This window comes from Bubalus bubalis, chromosome 10, assembly GCF_019923935.1.
Source record: "Bubalus bubalis isolate 160015118507 breed Murrah chromosome 10, NDDB_SH_1, whole genome shotgun sequence".
Lineage (NCBI taxonomy): Eukaryota > Metazoa > Chordata > Mammalia > Artiodactyla > Bovidae > Bubalus > Bubalus bubalis.
The window spans coordinates 64,068,273-64,092,024 of NC_059166.1; the positions used below are offsets into that span (position 1 = coordinate 64,068,273).

The following is a 23,752-nucleotide window of genomic DNA, read 5'->3' on the forward strand; positions in this document are numbered from 1 at the left end:
TCAAATTGAAATCTCTCCTCAGGGCTGAGCCCTTGCAGAGAAGCAAGCCGAATGCCAGATGCATGAATAACATCCCAATCCAATCCATAGTTCCCGTGAGTCCCCCTCAGCACCATCAAACCTTAGTGTGACTTGAGCAAGCTCCCACCTCAGGGAAGAAAGATATGAAGCAAGGTCCCAAGGAATCTGTGAAAAGAGGAACATCAACCTCGTTCGGACCCAGCTAAGCCGTCAAGTCAGCACAGTGGACGATGTACTTGGCTCAAGTCTTTCAAATGCCACTGAAGCGTAGTGGGAGATGACCAGCCTCTGAAAAAGTCGTAAGGAAGCAAACATGTGTTTTTCTTCTTCCATCCTAATCCTCCCCCTTCCTCTCCCTGTTTGTCCAGCTGCTGGCTGCCTTCCAGCTAATCCGCACACACATGAGATGAGAGATGATTGGCCAGTCTGCTTAGACTAAGAATTCCCTTCAAAAGCAATTTGCATTTTATTAATGGATCTGTGGAGACAAAAAAAAGCCTTCAAGAAATCAGCAGTCAGCGCAGGCGGTTGGGGGTAGAGGCTGATCTGCCTTCCCAGGAGGCCAGGGCTTCGTCCCAGACAGGAGTCTTGAGAGAGCAAGACTAAAACAGAAGGTGATTAAAACAGAAGTCAAACATGTTGGTGTTCATATAAACAGTGAGCACCTTCTGCAGAGGACCAAAGGAGAGCAAATGAGTTTGCATTTTAGCATGAACTGTATAAAAGATATACAGGAAAAACTACAGATGACAGTAACTGTTTTAAATGTTTCACCATACTGGGATGGCTGTCTAATCATCATTTGGCTTGGTGATTTTTCTTTCTTTCCCTCTTAGATACTGGATATTTTTTTAGAATTATATCTCAATTAAACTGGTTGACATATAATTTTGCTTTTAAAATTACCCTTTAAGCTTCATCATATGAGATATCTTGAGGCATCATGGGAACAATTGGAAGTGATAGTGATTTTTTCCTTTTATCTTTGCACAAAGCAGATTAATCAAAATTGACAATGACTAAGCAGAAACATCTCTAGCAATGTGTCTATTAAAATAACATCTACCCAAGTGGTTATGAGTTCCACATACTATTTCCTTATTTGCTAATTTTATTTTAAACATTTATTCCTCTTTCCTTATAACCCACACCCACTTTTCCTCCTATCACATTCACATAGGCAGACATTCTAATATTTTCCATGTATGTATTTTTGCACTCTATAAATTTTATGTTGTTTTGTATACTTGGACTTTTATTTAAGTGAGTGATATTGTGTTCCATAGCACACGCTCAGTTGCTTTGTTCGCACTGATTTGAATATCCACCCAGTTTGTTCTCTGGAAGTAACCTGGATGAGTATAACTGCTGCAAAGTAACCCAGGCAGTACCCATCACATTTTACCTCTGCTGTCCTTGTGAGGGACACTGAGTTCATTTCCAGTGCCCCACAGACAATACTGTAATGAGCAATCTCCTCATGGATCTGGTGAGAGTTTCTTTGGGATAAACACCCAGGAGAGAGCTGATGGGTCATAGGCAATGCATATGCTTCATTTTTATAAGTAGGACCGAAAACCTTCTTTCTGTTCTTTCCAGAAAAAATTAACCAGTCATTCCTTCTGTTGAGCAGTGCATAAGGTTTCCTGCATTCTTACAAATATCTGGCGTTATCCAACTTCATATTTTTGCAGGCTAGTTAAAGTAAGCCCTTCTCCAGGGGATCTTCCCAACCCAGGGATCAAACCCAGGTCTCCTGCATTGTGGGAGGATTCTTTACCAGCTGAGCCAACCAGGGTAACCCAAGAATACTGGAGTGGGTAGCCGATCCCTTCTCCAGCAGATCTTCCTGACCCAGGAATCAAACCAGGGTCTCCTGCATTGCAGGCAGATTCTTTACCAGCTGAGCTACCAGGGAAGCCCCAGTTAAAGTAATATCTCATTGTTTTCATTTGCATTGTCTGATTATTGATTATTTGAAGCTTCACTGCCTATATATTGCCCAGTGTTAGATGATTATCTTCTGGGCTGGCTATAAATGCCTGTTTCTATCTTTTTTCCATTTTTCTACTGGGGCTTCTGTCTTTTTATTTGCAAAGGTTCTTGTATTGGCTAAATTACAATCCCAGATTTAGTTTAGACTTCGAAACTGTTTGCTCTCATTCTACCACCTCTCCATTAATTTTTTCACTGAAGAGTAACATTTAATTTGGGGTTAATCCAATTCATTTATTTGTTGTTTGTTATTTTTGCAACATGATCTGTGCTTTTAAGGTTATGCTTAAAAAGTTTTTCCCTGCTTCATGAAGTCATGAAGATTGCTTCCCTGGGTCATGAAGATAGCTCCTGTATTATCTTGGATCCACTTTATAATTTTATCTTTTATATTTTCATTTTTAGCTTATCTCCAGTTCAGCAGTGAGTGATATGGCATTGGGTAGAATCCAGTTTTATTTTTCTTTAGGAAATGAACCAGATCTCCAAATGCATTTTTACTCAACAGTCTGCCCTTTGCCTGCTGATTGTTACCTCTATCCTGTAGTTTTCGCATGCACCTGGATTTGTCCCTGAGTTCTCCATTCTGTTCCTTTGATCTGTTTGTCTGTTTTTATTCCAAATCTAAACTTAAAAAAATAATAATTTGGTTTGGTAGTACCGTGTCTAGTAGAATTAGCCCCTCCCTCCCTATCTTTCCTCTCTTTTTTAAGGTTGATTAGTCATGAATTTTTTCTTCATATAAATGTTAAAGTTAAGTAAATTCCTCAAAAAAAATTCAGCTGGAATGTTAATTGAAATTGTATTTGATTTATAACTTACTCTGAGGAATAACTGACATCTTTATAATACCATATCACATTATTCAAGAGTATGGGTAATCTCTTAGCGACTGATCTGATCTGATCTGATGGTGTTTTTAACAGTTTCAACATTTTTTTCATAGAGTTAGCATTTAGCTTTGGTCAAGAAAGAATTCCTGTATACTTTATGGTTTTTTTGTTTCTATTACGAATGGTATCTTAATTCTGATTATATGGTGTTAGAGATACCATTTTTTTTTTACAGGTTGATCTTTATCCGGTAGTAGTGCTAAATTTTTGGTACTGCTAACAATGTAAATTCCTATTTATTTTTCTAGAAAAATGATTATATCTACAGAGAATAATGAAAGTTTCAACTCTTCCCTTTCAATATTACACATACGTATTTTCCCCCAATATTGTCCAGGACTGCCGCTGCTGCTGCTAAGTAGGTTCAGTTGTGTCCGACTCTGTGCAACCCCATAGACGGCAGCCCACCAGGCTCCCCCGTCCCTGGGATTCTCAAGGCAAGAACACTGGAGTGGATCCAGGACTGCTAGTCCTCTGTAAAGTAGTATTAAGGGGTATTAGTACTAACAGTAGCAGCAGTCTTCACTTTTGTCTTTGGGCTATTGTTCTGATCCCTATCTGAAAGGAACTGTATCTAGAATTTCTTCATAATATGCATAAGTGTGCCTTTGCTTTAAGATTTTGCTATGTAAGCTTTATCAATTAAAGGATGTTCCTTCCATTTTCTAGTTTAAGAGTTTTTAATCATAAATAAGTATTGATTCTTTTCCAAAGCTTTTTCCTGCAGAGACTGAGATAATTATATAATTTTCCTTTATATATGTGGACTGTGGGGAATTACATTGATTGGTTTTCTGATGGTGAGCCATCCTTTTATTCCCAGGATAAACCTCACTTGATTTTGATGTATAATTCTTTTAAATAAACTGCTGTATCGGTGAATATTTTACTCTCTGCTTATGTATCTATGTTCATAGTGAAATGAGTCTATAATTTTCTTTGTCTTCTGTCTTTGCAATCAAGACTAAATTCATGAAACAAATGAGGCAGCTTTCATTTTTTCCTATTTTTTGATACAATTTGTATAAGATAGGAATATCTGTTTCTTGAAAGTTTGGTGAAAGGTGCATGAGCCTGGAGTTTTTTGGAAAATAGACCTTTAGCCACCTTCTCAATTTAATACCTGAGACATTACTTTGTCAACAAAGGTCCATCTAGTCAAGGCTATAGTTTTTCCAGTGGTCATGTATGGATGGGAGAGTTGGACTATAAAGAAAGCTGAGCACTGAAGAATTGATGCTTTTGAACTGTGGTGTTGGAGAAGACTCTTGAGAGTCCCTTGGACTGCAAGGAGATCCAAACAGTCCATCCTAAAGGAGATCAGTCCTGGGTGTTCATTGGAGGGACTGATGTTGAAGCTGAAACTCCAATACTGGTCACCTGATGCGAAGAGCTGACTCATTGGAAAAGACTCTGATGCTGGGAAAGATTGAGGGCAGGAGGAGAAGGGGACAGCGGAGGATGAGATGGTTGGATGGCATCACGGACACAATGGATATGGGTTTGGGTAGACTCCGGGAGTTGGTGATGGACAGGGAGGCCTGGCGTGCTGCGGTTCATGGGGTTGCAAAGAGTCGGACATGACTGAGCGACTGAACTGAACTGAACTGATGTAGTTCAAGCAGTTTTTTCCTGTACCCATTTTAATGGTTCATATTTTTCTGTGAATTCATTTCTTTCACCTAGACCTTCAAATTTAGTGGTAGATATGTGTCCACATGCTTATCCTACCTCTCCATTATAGTTATTTCTCTTTTTAATCCTATATTTTAAAATTTATGTCATCTTCTTCTTTTTTTTTCTTGATCACTCTTGCCAAAGATCTGTCAGTTTGTACTGGAAAAAAATCCCATCGTGGGATCATCTATTTTTTTCTGCCATTCTTTAAAACTTTCTTACTAGGCATATATATGCTTGTAGTGGACAGATCTTTTTTTGTTTTCTATTATTCCTTTTGTGCATATATGATGTCTACCACCTGTCCTCTGTGGTATTTTTTGCCTTATTTTGTAAGATATTAATATTGCTACTCCAGTTTTCTTTTCGTTTATAATTATCTAGTATATATTTTTTAACATACTTTAATTATTGACTTTATTTTTTTATAAATTTTGTAGACTACATATTTTTGTATCATATTTTGTTTTTTAATATACTCTGTGACTCTCTGCCTTTGGTGAGTTTAACCTTTTTGCTGTTCTAGTTCCACTATTTATTAATTTATTTTCTATAATCACCACAGTATACACTATATCCCCAGGGTTTATTTTATACTTGTACCTTTGACCACCTTTACTCATTTCACCTGCCTCTGGCAAGCACCAATCTGTTCTCTGTTCATTTTTCTTTAGATTCCACATACAAATGAGATCATACAGTATTTGTCTTTCTCTGACTAACTGGCATAATGCCCTTAAGATCTATTCATGTTGTTGACTATTTGCTATTTGCTCTACTTTCTTTTCTCTGTTCCTCAATTCTACTGCATATACCAAGTTTCCCCCAATTAACCACTGTTTATGTATCCCCACCTTACTTTACCTTAATCTCACGTCCTCTTGGCCTCCATTCCACTCTGTCCCCTTTATCATGCTGATAGAATTTTAGTTCTGGGTTTTATGTGAGAGAGGTTTTTTTCCTTCTGACACCAAATACGTGGACTCTTTTCCAACCCTACTTCTCCAACTCCCTAACACCTTCTAGGTGCCCTACAATTCAATTCTGACACTAACTACCCGGAGTTGGTCAAATTCCACAGGTTTAAGGATTTAGGCCTGGAAACTGCCCTCATTTCAGATGCTAGTCACAGACTTGGGTTCCCAGGATACTCAGACTTCTGTCCAACTTGGCTACAAAGTCAGAGGTTTTTCACAACCCTCATCCCAGGCTTGATAATTTGCTAGAATGACTCAGAATTCAGGAAAATACTGTACTTAGTAACACAGTTTATTATAAAGATTATTGGGTTTGATCTCTGGGTCGGGAAGATCCCCTGGAGGAGGGCACAGCAATCCACTCCAGTATTCTTGCCTGGAGAATCCCATGGACAGAGGAGCCTGGCGGGCTACAGTCCATACTGTCAAAAAGAGTTGGACATGACTGACTCCAGCTCCTCTTCCCTCTTGGAGGTTGGAGAGTAAGGTTCAAAGTTCCAAGTTTCTAATCAAGGCTTTTTTCTTTCTGGCTACCAGTCCCCATCCAGAAGCTATCTAGGAGCTTGCCAGAAGTTGCTTCATTAGTCAAAAGATGCTCTGTCATCTTATTACTCAATGAGTTTGAAACATAAAAGCTTTCTCTCTCCCCTGTGGGGTTTTGAATTTCAGGAGGCCAGCTCAGAACTTTAATAACACAAGGCTACTTTTTTCAATGATGAGGCTGGGAAAAGATGAACCTGTTAGGTTTTGCTTATTAATGTTTCTTACCTTATTATATAGATGCTATGTCTACACCTTTAGTAGTTGCTACAGTTCACTGCCCAGGTCCTCCTCAGCTGGTAGCGAGGGCTAGGCAGATTTGGGTCACTTTCCTTACTGTAGCATCCTGCGGCTGGTTGATGCAGGATCTGGGTGAGGTATGAAGGCCTGGCCCTCTTGACTCAAGGTGGTACAGCTCTGAAAGGCCAACCATTGGTGCTCCCTGTGAAACCAGCTGAGATCTTGGGGCTGAGGGTCCTAATTTCTCACCCTACTTACCTTGCTCCTTGCCTTCCCCTCCACGTGTTGGCCCACGAAAGCATTCTCCCAGGAACTTTCTGCACACAGATGTCTTCCTCACAGACCGACTCCTAAGACAAGCCCCGTGAGATAGATATCATTTATTCATACTTTGTAGATGTGGAAACAGGTTCCGGGAGCTTAAGTAACTTGGTCGAATAGTAAATATGATATTGATTACACAATCTGATTCCCAAACCTTTGTAATTTTTTTGTCCAGTGAGGACAGGAATGTGTAGTAATGACATTCATTCAACTGTTCTTCCCAGGTCCTCCCTACCAGGCACCATGCCCCCAAACTATAGTTACATTACACCATACACACACACACACACCTCTGCACCAGGGTTACCATCTCGTCCACGTTGAAAATTCCCAAAGAGAAGTGAGGAGCTGCAAGCCACGGAGGTATGCTTCAAATGCCTTTGCAATTTCAGTGGCATTAGGCCAGGCTCCAGGGCTGGGAAAGAGGGCTGTGGCTGACTGGCACTCCCCTCAGGGCTGAGGCTGTGCTTCCCCTGCTAGGTTCAGAGGAGGAAGGGCAGCCAACTGGGCTCCGGGAATGGCTGTCCCAGGAGGGCTCCTTCTCCTTGCTAGACTTCCACCTCAGTCTTCTCCATTCCTGAAAACCTCACAGCTGGGGGGTTGGAGGGAGGTGGTGGTGGTGCTGGTTTTCAGATTCCAAGGCAGAGTCAGGAATTGATGCATTCTTTAAGAACAAATGCCATCTGCTGTAAGAGCACAGCTAATAATGCTCCCTCTGGGGCCTTCATTATAACATACACCCCCTCCCTCCCCTCTTGTAGCCACATTTAACGTGTCTGCTTGCTGAAATATTCTCTGAAGTGTAAGGTCCTTGCCTAGCACCTTTTAAAGAGGCAGTCATGTTCTTTGTTGTTGCAGAAACACCCTGAGCCTGCCTGCTGTCAGAAAGCACCCTGTGCAGTGAGGTCAACCCCACCTCACTCAGAGGGCCTGCAGCTCTCCCTTAGCAAAAGCCTGCTGGGCTGTGGCATCAAGGAGAAAATGCAAAGAACCCCCGGCTCTGCACAAACCGTGTGGCTCATTTCTTGCAATGGACCCCCGGTTACCCAGGGCCTGTGTGTGGTTTCTCAGTCTCAGGCTTGGGCCGGTTCAGACCAGGTGCTTGCCTTGGTGCTTCTCTCCCAAGAGGACCAGTGACAGAGCAGAGGAAGAGAGAGGGCGGGGCCGGAGAGGTGCTGTCACTCAGGAGGAATCGCAGCCAGGGCACTTGCAGCTGGTCGGTGTTGCCCCGTGCCAGCCACGTGCCTGCAGCTCACAGTGGCAGCCTCCTCTGCGAGTCTTTGAGGTGATGGCTCCAGCTGTCAAGCCTGGCCTTTTCTTTCTCTCTTTTTTTCTTTTTAGTCTAAAGGTTTTATTAAAATATTGGGAAGACAAAGTTGAGTGTATCACCTTGAAAGCTTAGTTCTGTCATGCAGCAGAAACATACCATCAGCGTCTGAAACACAGTACTTTGTGGTGCCCTGGCCTCCCTGTGGTGATCCAAGGACGAAAGTGCCGATAAAACCCAGGAGGGTCTTGGAATGCAGGAACAGAGAAACCAAACCCTTATCGTCCTTCCCTCCCCCAAGTTATAACTATTAATGAATTTCAGGTCCTCCTGAGCAGTATACCCTGTCTCCCTTCCTACCCCATAGGGAGAAGGTATTTGCCTTACTCTTACCCCTACCAAGTATACATGCCTCATCCAAACAGCAAATGACCCACAAGACCCCATATCCCACTCCTTGTACCCTGGCTATAAAAGTGGACTAAGGACTCCTGTTAAATATTGGTTCTCCATTGAGCTGGCCCGCTAACAGTGACTCCCATTCTAATAAATATTATTTCCCTCTCATTCTGTCTCATGTCTGGAAATTCTTTTCCAACCCGCGCCCAGACCATGATACTCCCCAGGGTGCTTGTCCGCTCTTCCTCTTTGTGGACAGCTGTGGTCCCTCTACCCCTGGTCTGTGACTTTCCTGCTGAGGCCCTCCCCAGGCGAGGAAGCTAGGCAGCTCCTCCTGCATTCTGGGCGCTCACCATTGCACTCAAGCACCTTGCAGAATACCCCGGAGTCCAAACCCTGAGCATTAGCGCTGGGAAAATGGTAGTGGAGGGCGGGGGGAGATTTAAAAACCATCATGGAACTTATCAAGTCTAGGCAGAAGATCAACACTGATCACAGAATTAACCAATAAAAGTAAAGTTATAACTGTGCCAAGTGCCAGGAAAAGGAGGTAGGTGGAACCGTGAGAGTATGTAACAGGGGCCCTGATCTAGTCAGGCTGCCCTGACTCTGGAGGAGTAGCAGGCAAAGTGAGCGAAGGCTGTTCTGGGCAGGCAACAGCAGTGGCAGGAGGCAGTGTGGCTTCTGAGGACTGGAAGAAGGCCAGTGAGAGTGGGAAGGGGAGACTGACAGGGGTGCTGTGAGCCAAAGCTAGAGAGGGGCCAGATGGGGAGAGCAATGGAAGTCTTTAAAGTATTTAAAGGAGATTTACAGTATAAAAAAAATCACTATTTCCTGTAGCAGATAATAAAATAGGAAGAAATGGTGAAGGTCAGTTAGGAGTTACCACTTTAGACCATGGTGTGCAGATGAGGAAGAGGGAAGAGGTATTAGAGATCTTTCTAAAGAAGGATTAACAAAGACTTGGTGGATTTGATATGGGGTGAGAGAGAAGCAAGTGTCAAGGAAGATATATGGGTTTTGCCTTCATAACTGGTTATACAATAAGAGGAGGATCAAGTTTGAGAAAAGGTAATTAGTACATTTCAGATACATGTAATTTGAGGGGGCAGTCAGGTTGTGTATTCAGAGGCAGTTGGGCTTTTGTGACAGGAGCTCTGGACTAGGAACCTCATTTGTGATATGAGTGGTTACCAAATCCCTGGGCCTGGACAAGCTTGTCCAGGGAGCAGTTAGAGAGTGGGAGGAGAGAAGAGGGTGGTGGATGAGGGAGGAGCTCCAACAGTTAATGGCAGCCTGGGGAGCACGAGCCTGCCAGGAAGACTTAAGAGGAGCTCCTAGAGAGCAGGAGTCAAAGCAAGAGAATGTCAGGTCACGGAATCCAATGGAAAAGAATGTGTTTCATGAAGAAGAGGATTTTGCTTCTGACCACAGTGAGGTCCTTATTTGTCCCCCTGCTTTAAAGCCCTATTAAAACAGGCAAGGTATATGAAACAATGGTTTTCAGACACTGAAAAACAGGCAACACAGGGCAGCCATCCCTGAGAAGAGAAATAAAGGAGTTGAGTCCAACATGTGATGCAGTCAGCTGCCTGAAGAGAGCTCCAGGCTGCAGAGCAGGGAGGGGGACCCTGAGCAGACACTGATGGTCTTCCTGGGTGCAGGAGACAGGAATAAGAGTTTGAGGAGACTGATTTAGTCTTTTCCTTTTCTTCCTCCCGAGGGCCTGAAGTGCTTTGAAATTTGGGTCTCACATGGGGCCTTCCTGGGGGCTGGGGGACTATCGGCAGACAGTGTGGAACTAGCTTCAAGTAGCCTAGTGAGCTGGTAAAAATAGGGAGGGCATGCAACCTGGATGGGAGTGACAGAGGGACCCCATTCTGCTTGCAGAGTACAAGTCTGGGGGAAAGAGGGTCAGCCTTCTGATGGCTAGGGGCTGGGTGAGGGGGTGACAGAGGCTGAATGGATTTACTCCATCCCTTGCGACTTTCAGGCTTCCCTAGTGGCTCAGATGGTAAAGAATTTGCCTGTAATGCAGGAGACCTAGGTTCAATCTCTGGGTTGGGAAGATCCCCTGGAGAAAGGAATGGCTACCCCTCCAGTATTCTTGCCTGGAGAATTCCATGGACAGAGGAGCCTGGAACTTTCAGGGTGCTAGCCACTGCAGGTGCCTCCCCTCCCCTGCTAGGGTCACTCTTACCCAGGCTTGTCTTTGGAGAAACCTATCTTGGAAATTCAACATCACACCTGTTTTTTCACCTCCCGTAAGAAATAGCTCACTGAAACCCAGCCGCCAGACTCAGAAGCCCACCTGCCAGACACAGACACTCACCCCTGTGGAAGAGAGACACAGCTGCTTTTTTCCCCCTTGCAGTCACTTTTGCATGTCTGGGTTTATGCAGTCCCCTGGCTGACCTTCCTTGTGGGTGGCCCAGCTGGCATACCTAAGAATCGGGACAGGTAAAGGCTTCACCTTCAGATAGAGGAAGTGATCCCTAAGTCAATCTGCCAGAGGAGAGGTGAAAAGTGAAAGTTGCTCAGTCATGTCTGACTCTTTGTAACCCCATGGACTATACAGTCCATGGAATTCTCCAGGCAAGAATACTGGAGTGGGTAGCCATTCCCTTTTCCAGGGGATCTTCCCAACCCAGGGGTTGAACCCAGGTCTCCCACATTGCAGGCAGATTCTTTACCAGCTGAGCCATCAGGGAAGCTGCAGGGGGAGGGGACACATGAATGATGAGCCAAAGAGCCAGGGCTGCCACCAACGCCTCACTTCACAGTGCAACCTGAGCACAATACAAAGCCAAGAATCTGTCAGCTCAGAGGGTGGGCCGGTTGCCTGTGCACTTTTAGCAGCACATGTGCCCTGCCAGGCAAGGAAGCCTGGGAAGGACAGGAGAGGACGGGGCTGGGGAGCCTGGGAGGGGAGGTCCAGGAGCACACACAGCCCTGGCAGCACGGCAGTCTTGAGAGGCTAACTAACTCCACTTCCAGTTAAGGGTCTGGGTCTGTGTTTTCCTTGCGAGTTGGGTAAAGGGAAAGGCTCTATAATGGTCATATAATCTTCATCACCCACCACATAAGTTTTCTGAATTTCTACTTAGAACATTTGTGCCAGAAAAGACAGGAGCTCAATTAGGCTCCAAATGTCACCATTTCTAGTAATTACCATCGTGCACAAATAATGGAAAATGCTCAACAATGGGTCTGATTTGAAACATTAACTTTCAAAAATGCTCACAAATGAATCATTTAATCTACAATCAACTTTCATTATTTTTTTCTCCTAGAGATAGAAAATAGATAATTACTGAGAAGAGAATTGGGGAAACTTTCCACGCACATAATTTGTGTTCAGAAACATAGAAACAAACATTTCTCTGGAATGTATGAAATGATTTCATATACAATATGCTATCATCGTAGAAAGCCTTCCAAAATGGATTCAGTGCAAGAAATCCTGGTTGAAAGCATCTGTGATTTAAGGCATGTCAAACTTGAAATATGCATGTATGGGCATGTGGGTGTACGTGTGTGCTCCCCATAATAGAGTCCCTGTGCATCTCACTCTGTGCGTGGCCCACGTGTTAAGTGGGCATGAAATGATTATTAACAAAACCCCAAGCTGCTGTACCACGGAGAGTGTCTGATAGAGCAATGCAAAAAAAAAAAAAGGAGCACAGAGTCAGCAACTGCTATGCACTGGGGAAGACTTGGTAACTATAGCAACTTGCTTTAGAAGTTGCTCTTCCCCTGCCAGAAATCAGGTGGGCCCTGTCAGCCCTCCCACTGTCACACTGCAGGGAGAGAGCAGCCATTCAGGAGAGGTGGCAGGCTAGCCCACAAAGGGCACACAGAAGAAAGCAGACCTCCTTAAGTTCCGGCACCACATGGGTCTGTGAAGCAGCAGATTAGGAACAAGAATAAGTGCAACTGAGGAAGGTGGACATAAAGAGAGGGTTTTGAACTCTTGCAAACAGAATGGGAATTCTCTGTCATGAATACATCCACCCAGCTGTGACTATTCTGATGAAAACTGGCACATGATTACAGAAAAGATCAGCACACACTCAAGAACTGGATCCAGGCAGGGTCAGGGTATTTCTGTCAGTCTCCTGGATAAAATCTCACAATTCCACAGAGAGGAAGGACTAGAGTTAACACCAGAACCCCACCACATATCAGATTTTTGTAGTTGCGATAATTTTTTGGGGGGGATTAACTTTGGAAGGAATGATGCTAAAGCTGAAACTCCAGTACTTTGGCCACCTCATGCGAAGAGTTGACTCATTGGAAAAGACTCTGATGCTGGGAGGGATTGGGGGCAGGAGGAGAAGGGGACGACAGAGGATGAGATGGCTGGATGGCATCACTGGCTCGATGGACATGAGTCTGCGTGAACTCTGGGAGTTGGTGATGGACAGGGAGGCCTGGCGTGCTGTGATTCATGGGGTCACAAAGAGTCGGACACGACTGAGCGACTGAACTGAACTTTTAGTAAACTGCAGATAGTTGAACACACAGGGGGGTGAGCTCATTTCTTCTCATCAATTACAGTTGTCATTAAAAAGCCTGGAGCCAAAGAAGCTCCCTGGACATGGTGAGACAAAGGTTTACCCACTGGGAGCCCCAGTGACCTTTTGTAATCTGGTCTCTGAAGTGGGTAGAAGGGAGGCCTCTCTCACATGGAATGGGCTTGGTGAGCTTAATGTTACAGGGATTCAGGCTTGGTTTACCCTCCTCACCACAGCACTGGGCACAGGTGATCCCTGCCTGTCCTGAACCATGGCCTCCATTTGACTGGAGAACTCACTCCTGTTCTCCTGCCACCTCACTGGTTGCTTGCTCCCACTCCCTCCTCTCTGCAGGATCTTCCTTCTCTCTCCCAACTCTAGGTGATCTAAGCCTTGGAAGGTCCCCCTCCTCTTAATTTTTTATGTGATCTTATTTAGTGTCAGGGTTCTCACTGTATCTGCAACTCAGGACTGACATAGTCAACCACCATTCATTGTGACCATGTGGATGTCGATCTAACAGGCACCACACTCATGGCATGCCCCAGACCATCTTCTTGTAGCAGATGGCTGGTTCTCCCATCAAAGTACCTCCCAAAAGGAATGCTCCTCAGCCCATCCTCTACCCCCTGCCAGCCACCAACATGCCTGCTAGGACTGTGGCCTCCTCAGTGGCCCGAGTTCTCTGCTTTTGCCCTTGATCTTTCCTAGTCTTTTCTCCACATGACAGTCAGAATCTTTTAAAAACACAGATCAGATCCTATTACTAACTTGCTCAAGACCCTCCAGTGTCTTCTGGCCACTGAATAGAAGCTGGAGCTCCTGCCAGTGGCTTTTGGGCCCACGTGATTGGGTGCATCCCTCTGCTCCAACTGCCTCTTGACCACCTTCCCCTTTGCTCACTCTGCTTCTGACACACTGGTTTTCTTTGCTGCTTCACTCATTACCTCAGCGCCTCACACTTGCCGCCACTACTGTCTAGATCACTGGAATAGCGCATTCCCTCTCTCCAAGTTTCCACTCTCTCCTTACAGACAACTTCCCTGCCTATTTTACTTAATAACATTAGTCCCCACATCCATTCTATCCCTTTATCCTGCTTTACTTTTCTTTGCCACACTAATCATTACCTATATTATCATAGAAATCCGTCTTCCTCAGGAAGATGTGAGATTTATAAAAACAGGGACTTTTTGTTCACTGCTTTTCCCCCAGGACTCAAAACAGTGCCCAGCACATGGTGGGCGATCAGCAAATATTTGTAAATGAGTGAATAAACACACGCATAAAGAAAATAACCATACTTTGTGCAACACGCTGGCTATGACATGTAGTGCTTCAACAGTTTTTAAACTGCTTTTGTTGCTAAATAATTTGGCTCCTGTAACAAATCAGGTGGTAAAGTAAGTCCTTCCGTTGGAAAATTAACCACATCTGGGGTCAAAAACATAGTGTTCTCCCATGTCTCAGATATAAAATGGATTTCAGAAATCTAGTTAACAGAAGAGCCTGGATAGAATTAGAATATAGGATTCTGGATCTAGAAGGGACTTCTCTCCCCAAAGGAGATATATACTCTCCTCCTCTAAGAGCAAATATCAACAGTTCTCACCCTGGTCCTGTGAGCTCCCTTGCTCCAAGCTTGTTCACCAAGTCATCTTCCCAATACAGATGCCTGTTCCAGAAGAACCCCTCTTCTAGCTTCTAAAAAATTTCCTCCATGTCATTACAGAAGTTTTAGTAGTACCCACAATGTACTGGGTATTAGCTATTTGCCACACACTTGGCATTCACTTGTTTACTCCTCAAAGCAATCTGGTGACTTGGTGTTGTTAGTAGTCTCATCTCATAAATGAGGAAACCATAGCACAGCAAGGCTAAAGGACATGTCCAGGGTTACAAAGCTGGTGAGACATGGAGCCAGGATTCAACCTGAGGTTCTGACCTCAGCGTCCATGCTCTTGATCACCTGCAGGCTCTCTTCTTAGCAGGCTACTCACCTGGTTCAAATTGGGTGATTTGGCTAAGGTCACACACAGCAGGCAATGGACAAATGGGGAGGGGGGAGGGTCCAAGTCTTTGTTCCCTGTTTTCTCCAGTTGGCTTGAAAGATTTCAGCGAGATGTATCTGCCTCTGCAGAGTGGGTAGCAAGGAAGTTTCATGGTGGAACTAGTCTCAACTACTAGCTGCTAATTTAAGGCCAATTGTCTCACACGCCCCATAAAAGAGGGTCAGATTTAAAGTGTCTGTAACTTTATTCAGTTTAAGTGGCAAAGTATGCCTTTTGTATTTGAAATGTATTTTCCTTTTTAATCCTTTCTCTTCAAGATATTCGGTAGTGGCAACTTAAAAAGTACCTTTAACACGTTTTTTCTGTTGTTCCTACTGAATTTTGCTTATTTTAAACCTGGTACAGACTGTACCTGCAATGTTCCTTAATTCTGCCACATTCAAAGACTGACTACTGTGGGCACCCCTGATGGGAGTCTTGGTGCTTAAATACTATTGCTAGGACTCACCCTCATGTCCCAATCCCTAAGCACATAAGGTGAAATTTATGACCTTGAGCGACTCAGACTCTCTGAGCTAGCTTCCTCCTCTCTAACACAAGTATGGGCCTGGCTGATCTCTATCTTACTCGATGGTGCCTTCTGATTCTATATCAAGAATAATGACCATCATTATTTATTACCAGGCACTGTGTTAAGTGTTTTATGTGCATTCCTCATTAAATCTTCACAACATCACTATGAAATAAATACTAATATCTCATTTTTACAGATGAAGAAACTGAAGTTTAGAAAGGTCAATAAACTTGGCCAAGGTCACACACTCAGCAGGGGAGTGGCAGAGGTGGAATGCAAAGCCTGGCGATGTGTACAGACCCTACAGTCACAACCAGTAATGAGGTAGCACAGTGCTCCTCAGAGAATCATGGAGAGCTGAGGTGCACAGAACAACTCCTCTCACAGCACAGATGGAGACACTGGAGCCAAGAGAATCTGAGAGACCACCGCCACATCACCAGGCAGTGGCAGAGCCGACACGAACTCTCTTCTTGGCTATTTCCTATGGTTGTTTCATCAGGTAGATTCTGGAGAATGGACATCTCTCTCATCACAAGCTTTTTATTGGACTCTGAACCTGGTTTACTCACCTTTTGTCCAGGGAGATTTTAAAAACAGTTCGAGAAAGTGGTATGCGTCTACCATGCATTAGATTTGTACATTTTTGTGCCAGACTTAAGCCTGAACCTATCTCTTACCTATATATATCTGAACATAGCTATATCTCTTTTTCTTAACTTTATTTAGAATTTGTATTCAGAATCCAATCTGGGTCTCACAAGGATGCTATCAGTTGTCCATGTGCTGGTCTAGTCCTTCTCCACAGGAACTCTCCACACAAATCCACTGCAAGGTGGGTCTGCGGAAGGCTGAGGCCGAACTTGAAGTGCCTGCATCTCCTCCCACATGCTAAGCCCTAAAACGGTGTTCTCCTTGACATCACCTACTGACTTTGGACTTTTAGGTTACTTTTAGATCAGGACAATGATTCTCAGCTCTGCCTATACATTAGAATCATCTAAAGGAAACGAGAAAAAAACTCAATAGTATTTGGGACCCACTCACCATTGAAACCTTTGGAAGCTTCAAAACCACTGAAGGCCTTTGAGCAGGAACATGATGTGAGGAATAGTATGCTTCAGGAAAGTTGTGGTCAGGTTGCTATTTGCAAAATTAACTGGAGGGAGATTTTTACTTTTTTTTTTTTTTTTGTAAAGAGCCAGGTCTTCTGTTGCTTAACCTCCCAGTTTGGGGTTAATCTTGAATCACAGATTTCCAACACACCTCATTCTTTCTTTTCAGGGTCCCCCAGGGAGTTTATCTTTCATTCTGCAGTTCTCATTCCACACAGAAGAGCTTTAGGAGGAGCATGTACCTCTATACTGTTTTCTCCCTACTTTATTATTAATTTTGAAAATATGTTTTGTTAACATGTTACAACATTCAATACAGAGTAAAAAATGAGTCTCTCTACTTTCCTACCTCTCAGCCTCAGTTTTCCTCCCTGGAGCCCAGTTTCCAGCTTTTGGTGTTTCCTTGCAGAAATGGTTTCTGCATATATAAACATTAAGCATACAGATTTACCTAAATGGCAACCTTCTAAATACTAACCAGTAACATGCTTTTGCCCCCTTTCTCTTTCATCTTCAAAATGAAGCATGCAGGTTCTTCTAGGTATTTTTAAGGGGGAATTAAAAGGGCAACAACAAGGTTCAGAGGATCCAGAGCCTTAAATGCTATCAAAACCATGTTTCTGAGTTCCTTGCTCAGTAGTACTTAGAGCTTCCTGCTCTCTTCCTTTCTCTTCTGTACTGAGGGTGCTGCTGCTGCTAAGTCGCTTCAGTCGTGTCAGACTCTGTGTGACCCCATAGACGGCAGCCCACCAGGCTCTCCCGTCCCTGGGATTCTCCAGGCAAGAACACTGGAGTGGGTTGCTATTTCCTTCTCCAATGCATAAAAGTGAAAAGTGAAAGTGAAGGCGCTCAGTCGTGCCTGACTCTTAGCGACCCCATGGACTGCAGCCCACCAGGCTCCTCCATCCATGGGATTTTCCACGCAAGAGTACTGGAGTGGGGTGCCATTGCCTTCTCCTGTACTGAGGGTGGAGCTCTCCAAATCTTATAGCTGCTCCCTGACCCCATTCAGCATATTTTCCTGTTCTTCCTTCAGAAAGTGCCCTTCACTAGGAAGTGGCCCTGAATTTACAGTTGAAGTGAATGAAACAATGCTTGTGAACAAGAGGCCATTCAGGGGTGCCTAACCTCATTTGGGAATTACACATCTCAGTGGAATTTATGATCCATGGTCACTCTGAGCAACATTTCACTTAGTAATTCAGGCAAGTGACAAGGGTCTGAGCTATAATGCTAAAAGTTGGAATTCAAAGGAAGGGGTAAGCAAAAGAGACCATGCAAAGAGAAATGTGATGCAACTTGATAACTGACTAGGTTTGGGGAGTGGAAAGAAAGGAGTAAACAACTCTACACCTTAGAGTCGAAGATTATAAGCTCAAGCAATCAGAAGAATGATGGGATCACTGTTAAACAGGATGTTGTTTGTAAAGGTTTTCAAAAGCCTTGTTTTTTTTTGTTTTTCTAGGTTGAATACTCATCGAATTACGGAGGCAGACCAGGCATGGGAAGATCTGTGAGGCAATAGTTTGTCTCTGACGCTTCTCTGCACTTTTTCTGTTTCACTCTTCTGCCTGATGCCATGCGGCTGCCTGTCATATAACCCTGCCAAAGTAATGAACAGTATCAGGTGTAGGCTGATAAAGGCAAAGCTGTGCCCTCTCTCAGGAGTAGCTACATTTAAAAAGGAGACTCACAAAGAAATAAGCCTTAAGACAAAGAAAGAGAGCACCTACAAGAGTGAAATTAATGGGTCCTAGGGTGAATTTTTTTTCAGATGAACTGGTTAATCACAAGGTTAATTATGTTCCATTGGGACTACTTATTTCAAAGCTTTTTGTGCCTGAACAGATTCCGAAAGAGAGAGTTCTCTACAGTCTCAGTTAAGTTCAATGCAACTGAAACAGCTTAGTGAGCAAGCCCACTCAGACCAGAGCAGGACCTCAGTAATGAATGGATACAACCAACAGTCACCAATTCCAATATAGCTGGGTTTACCAGAGGTCCCTGAGCACATCTGGGAAAGATATCATTTTCTAATCTGTGTGAAGGCAAGACTGAAAGCAGTCCAACAAAAAGTAATTAGCTATGCCTGGGTCTTAGCAATAACTTAGGAGCCCAATCGGAGAAGGCAATGGCACCCCACTCCAGTACTCTTGCCTGGAAAATCCCATGGACGGAGGAGCCTGGTAGGCTGCAGTCCATGAAGTCACTAAGAGTCGGACACAACTGAGCGACTTCACTTTCACTTTTCATTTTCATGCATTGGAGAAGGAAATGGCAACCCACTCCAGTATTCTTGCCTGGAGAATCCCAGGGATGGGGGAGCCTGGTGGGCTGCCATCTATGGGGTTGCACAGAGTCGGACACGACTGAAGCGACTTAGCAGCAGCACCAGAGGTCCAGCTAAATGAGATACTGCTTCACCTCCTCCAGGCATCTGATGTTGAAAATATTCACACTGTATAAAAAGTGAAATGGAATAACGGTGAAAAGCAAAGAGCTCTGGAGCCAGGCTATTTAAGTTCAAGCATTTACTAGCTTTGCCAATTACTGCAGATGACCTCAGACAGTTCTTTAACTTGCTGTGACCATACTAATACCCACCCTACAGAATGATTGTGAAGATGAAATGATGTAAAACACATACAGCACTGAGACAATGCATTGCAGATAGCTAATTCCATATGAGTGTCAGCAGTTAGTGGTTTTACTTACTAATTGTAACATTTCAAATTCAGATTTTGCGAGCATTCAGTTTTGCGATTAACTTTAGTTTGTTAAAATCAGACAAAATAAAAAAGCAGTATCTCTGCAGTTTCTTCTTTTAACTATTTCAAGTTTCTCTCTGATGTCCCAGGGGCTAGTAACGGCATCACATATGGCAAGGGACTATAAGAAGTTAGGCTACACACTAAATGGCAGAGATGTCAGGAGACCCTTCAGAGTTATTTTTAAATTCTCATTGCCCATCAGTGTAAGACAAAGCCTTTTTATACCCTTTACTGTCTACTGTCCACTGGCAGGAAATTCAGTTTAAACTCAACTCAGCCAACAACTTCTCACTTCTGGCTTCAAGCAAGCATCCCTGACAATGGAGACAAAGCAGTTAAAAAAGAAATATATTCTATATCCATGTCTTTTTTTGTTAATGTATATGCCAAAGTAATTTTTGAAAGAGGTGACATGCCAATATTAGTTTCTTCACCTAAAGGAGATACAAGGTTCATCTGAATATATCATCTCAATGAAAGGCAGATCTGTGATACCTCAGAGCTTGGCAAAAACTGATACCACCAAGGACCTGAGAACATTAGAAGATACTGAATGAACGGGTATTTTCATCATGAGGTGTTACTATTCTTACACTATGGAGCTACACAAATATTTATTGAATATTTACACTAAGTGCTTTGCCTGTAGTATGAAATGCCTGTCACATAAGTGTTAATTAATGTTTATTGGTGTTTTGAAAAATAGTGGTAATCTAAAACATTTAAACTGGGTGGTTGAAAATACTTCACTTAGAAGTATTATTATTTAGATATCACTTACTCTATATTTTGGCCTTTAATTAACCAGGGTAGCTTTTTCTACAATACCATAGCAGGAAAATTTTCTATTCCATATTGTTTTAAACAATTTCTCTCTCTATGGAGGTCAGCAGGATTCCAGGAAAGAAATATAGTGAGTTTAGTACTTTTACCTTTTAGTTTAGCTAACAAACACCAAATTAAAGCTGTATATAACCTTCAGACAGTTTGTACTGCTGTTGATAAAAAATTCACTTTGATAGCATTATTTTTAGGTATGAAAATGGAGCATAGTTGAAAGAACCTCAGAGACTGCACATTTTCTTTGAGAAGACAAATCATTTCCTGCTGCAAATATAAGGCTGAATCAAATACTGATATTAGAGGTCTAATAAATCTTGTTGATGAATTACACAGAAGCACATAAAATATGTCTAAAAGGTAGCTCATGCTAGAATATATTAAATAAATTTACATGCATAATATATATTTTCTCCCTTCAATCAGCTTTCCAAGGAATTGAATGAAGTACTTTAACTTCAAATCAACCTCAAAATGCTCTGTTTCATATCCTATTTCATGTTTCCTAAACTTTTATTCTACTTCTAGAAAGTCTATACCTTATACTGGATAATGGGATACCTGGCACAATTTATCCAAAGATCTCAAAAAGCCACACATATAATAATGTGAGTTTTACCAAAGAAAAATAGGGTTCTTCAGGGTCACATTACATGTAACATGAGGGCTGGAAGAGCTCAGCTGGCCACAGTTAGACTAAACATGGTGTTCCTTACTCTGCAGCTGTGTTTGCTGAGATACCACTTACAGGCTCTCTCTCAGAACTGAAATCACAAAATAACGAAAACATCTCAAACCATAAAAATCAATCCACAATATCAGCTCTTGGGTATGAATTAAGAGGCATCCAAACTTTTAACGATTCTATGTGTGTGTCAGTCGCTCGGTTGTGTCAGACTCTTTGTGATCCCGTGGACTATAGCCTGCCAGGCTCCTCCATCCATGGGATTTTCCAGGCAAGAATACCGGAATGGGTTGCCACTTCCTTCTCCAGGGAATCTTCCCAACCCAGGGACTGAATCCAGGTCTCCTGCTTTGCAGGCAGACTCTCTACCAACTGAGCCATCAGGGAAGCTCATCTATAGGTAATAAGACAAATTATTAGTGATAAACTTTTTTTGGTGATTAGCTTGTTAGCTTACTGTCAGCATATAATAAGACTGTTGGGGAACGGAAGAAGACTGGTGAATTTTTTGGTGACACTGGGGGTAAAGTATTATGGGTGGGACACAGTGACATTAGGGAGCTGCATAGTTGCCAGCTCAGTGGACAGAGGTAGCACTGAGGTAGTTATTAGGAAGGAATGTGTGGGATGGGATGAGATGAAAAGGACTTTGTGAGACAGGAAAAATTTACTGTGGGAGGGAAGAATGTAAAACACTCTCTGCACATACACAAACATACGTGTGTTTGTGTGTGTGTATATATATACATGTGTGTGTGTGTGTGTGTATGCATGTAGGTATACCTACATCTTTCCTTCTCTCCCACCTTAGGCTGGCCCTAGCTATTCAACCAGTGTGGTCTTTGGTAGATTTTTAAAAAAATTTTTATGTAGAAAATGCATATTATCTGTAGAAAATAATAATTTTATGATCCAGGGATATTTTAACAAATTTCACCCAAATGTTCTCTGTTTATATTTGCATAATTGGGATTATGCCTATAAGATTTTTAAGAATCTGAATATATGTTTCAACTATAAAAAAAAGCATTAAATATTAAATATTCCCTTCTTAAGACAGGGAATTATGATTATCTTTTTTTAACTTTTAAAATTTATATAGTTAGTTATTTTTGACTGTGCTAGGTTTTTGTTGATGCAACAGCTTTTCTCTAATTTCAGTGAGAGGGGGCTACTCTCTAGTTGCGGTGCATAGACTTCTTGCAGTGGCTTCTCTTATGGCAGAGCCGTTCTAGGGCATACGGCTTTCAGTCTCCCAGACTCCAGCGCACAGGCTCAGTAGCTGTGGTGCATGGGCTTAGTTATTCCGTGGCATGTGGGATCTTCTGGACCAGCGATCAAACCCGTGTCTCCTTCCTGGAACGTGGATTCTTTACCACTGAGCTACCAGGAAGGCCCTACGATTATCTTGAATGCTGTTTTTTCCCATGTGATAAAAGCTAGGTCCCATAGCTTCCTCTCTCTTTCTCTTGAATTCTTGCCCTTTGGTCATGGTTTACCATTTGCTTTGCTTTACTTTTAGCTGTTATTCAGAAGTCCTTCTCCTCTCACCTCCCATAAAAAAATGGGATGAGGTAATTTAACCTGAACAGCTGCTCCCTTGTGTTCCTGATGTTTTACTCTCTTCCTTCATAGTTGAACCCCTAACTCATCCCCTTTCCGTGTAACATAGCATAATTGCTGTTTGTTGGAATCTTCAGTGTAAGGCCAACCTTAGTAACTCAAATAATTGACACTGACTAAACTGTCTTGTTTAGCCCACCCTGTAAATAGCTTTCCTAGTTTTTAGCCCTTGGGGGTAGAAGGGGGGAAGGGATAGGGGTGCTGCTTGCTTATCCTAAGGGCTTTTTATTTTACTGTTGTGGTGTTGGAGAAGACTCTTGAGAGTCCCTTGGACTGCAAGGAGATCCAACCAGTCCATCCTAAAGGAGGTCAGTCCTGAGTGTTCATTAGAAGGACTGATGTTGAAGCTGAAACTCCAATACTTTGGCTACCTGATGCGAAGAACTGACTCATTTGAAAAGACCCTGATGCTGGGAAAGATTGAGGGCAGGAGGAGAAGGGGACGACAGAGGATAAGATGGTTGGATGGCATCACCGACTCAATGGAGATAAGTTTGAGTGAACTCCAGGAGTTGGTGATGGACAAGGAGGCCTGGCATGCTGTGGTCCATGGGGTCACAGAGTCGGACACGACTGAGCGACTGAACTGAACACTGACTTGTAACATTATATAAATTTCATGTGTTCAACACTTTATTTAGACTTCTATATCCACTATAGCATGTTCACCACCAAAAATTTAGTATCCATCTCTTATCATAGTTGAGCCCCTTTACTCATTTTGCCCAGGGCTTTTTACCCCACACTAGACTTCCAGAAAGACTGCTCGTGTTTCTGGAAAAAAAGAGTATTTCCCTGTCTGGGCCCATCCCTTTTACATCAAAATTGCTTTATGAGCCCTCTTAGACCAATCTGTCTATTGTCTTCTGGGCTCTACCAGGATATCATCAACATGCCTTTCACTCCCAGTTCTGGGCCTCCAGCTCCTGGTCCAATCTACCAACCAGAGCTGACCACCTCCACCAGCGATTCCAGGCTCCAAGTTCATTCTGCCATGCCCTTGCTGTCAGGGTTCTCACAGTAGTGAGCTGAGCGACCCCAGCTTCTCCCTCTATTCAGTCACCTCACTCCAGTTCCCAGGAGGGCATTCCTTGTTGCTGCGTACCTTGTCCCTGTCCTTGAAATATCTATGTCACAGCAGGAAGGGTCATTTTTTCATGAATCACACTGTTCATGCACTCATTTTAGCATATTAGAAAGTTAATCAAATGAATATAGTAAAGTTGGAGGATATAAAATCAACACACAGAAATCCTTTGCATTCCTATACACTAATAATGAG

General features: G+C 43.1%; 1 long non-coding RNA gene across 1 annotated transcript; it reads right to left on the minus strand.

The window, feature by feature from the left end:
- Positions 1–463: 463 nt before the first annotated feature.
- LOC123327731 lies at positions 464–10,885 on the minus strand. Its single transcript, XR_006542433.2, has 2 exons — positions 6,602–10,885; positions 464–623 (listed from the first exon to the last, which is right to left on the minus strand). It is a non-coding gene; the product is annotated as an uncharacterized LOC123327731 (long non-coding RNA).
- Positions 10,886–23,752: the final 12,867 nt, after the last annotated feature.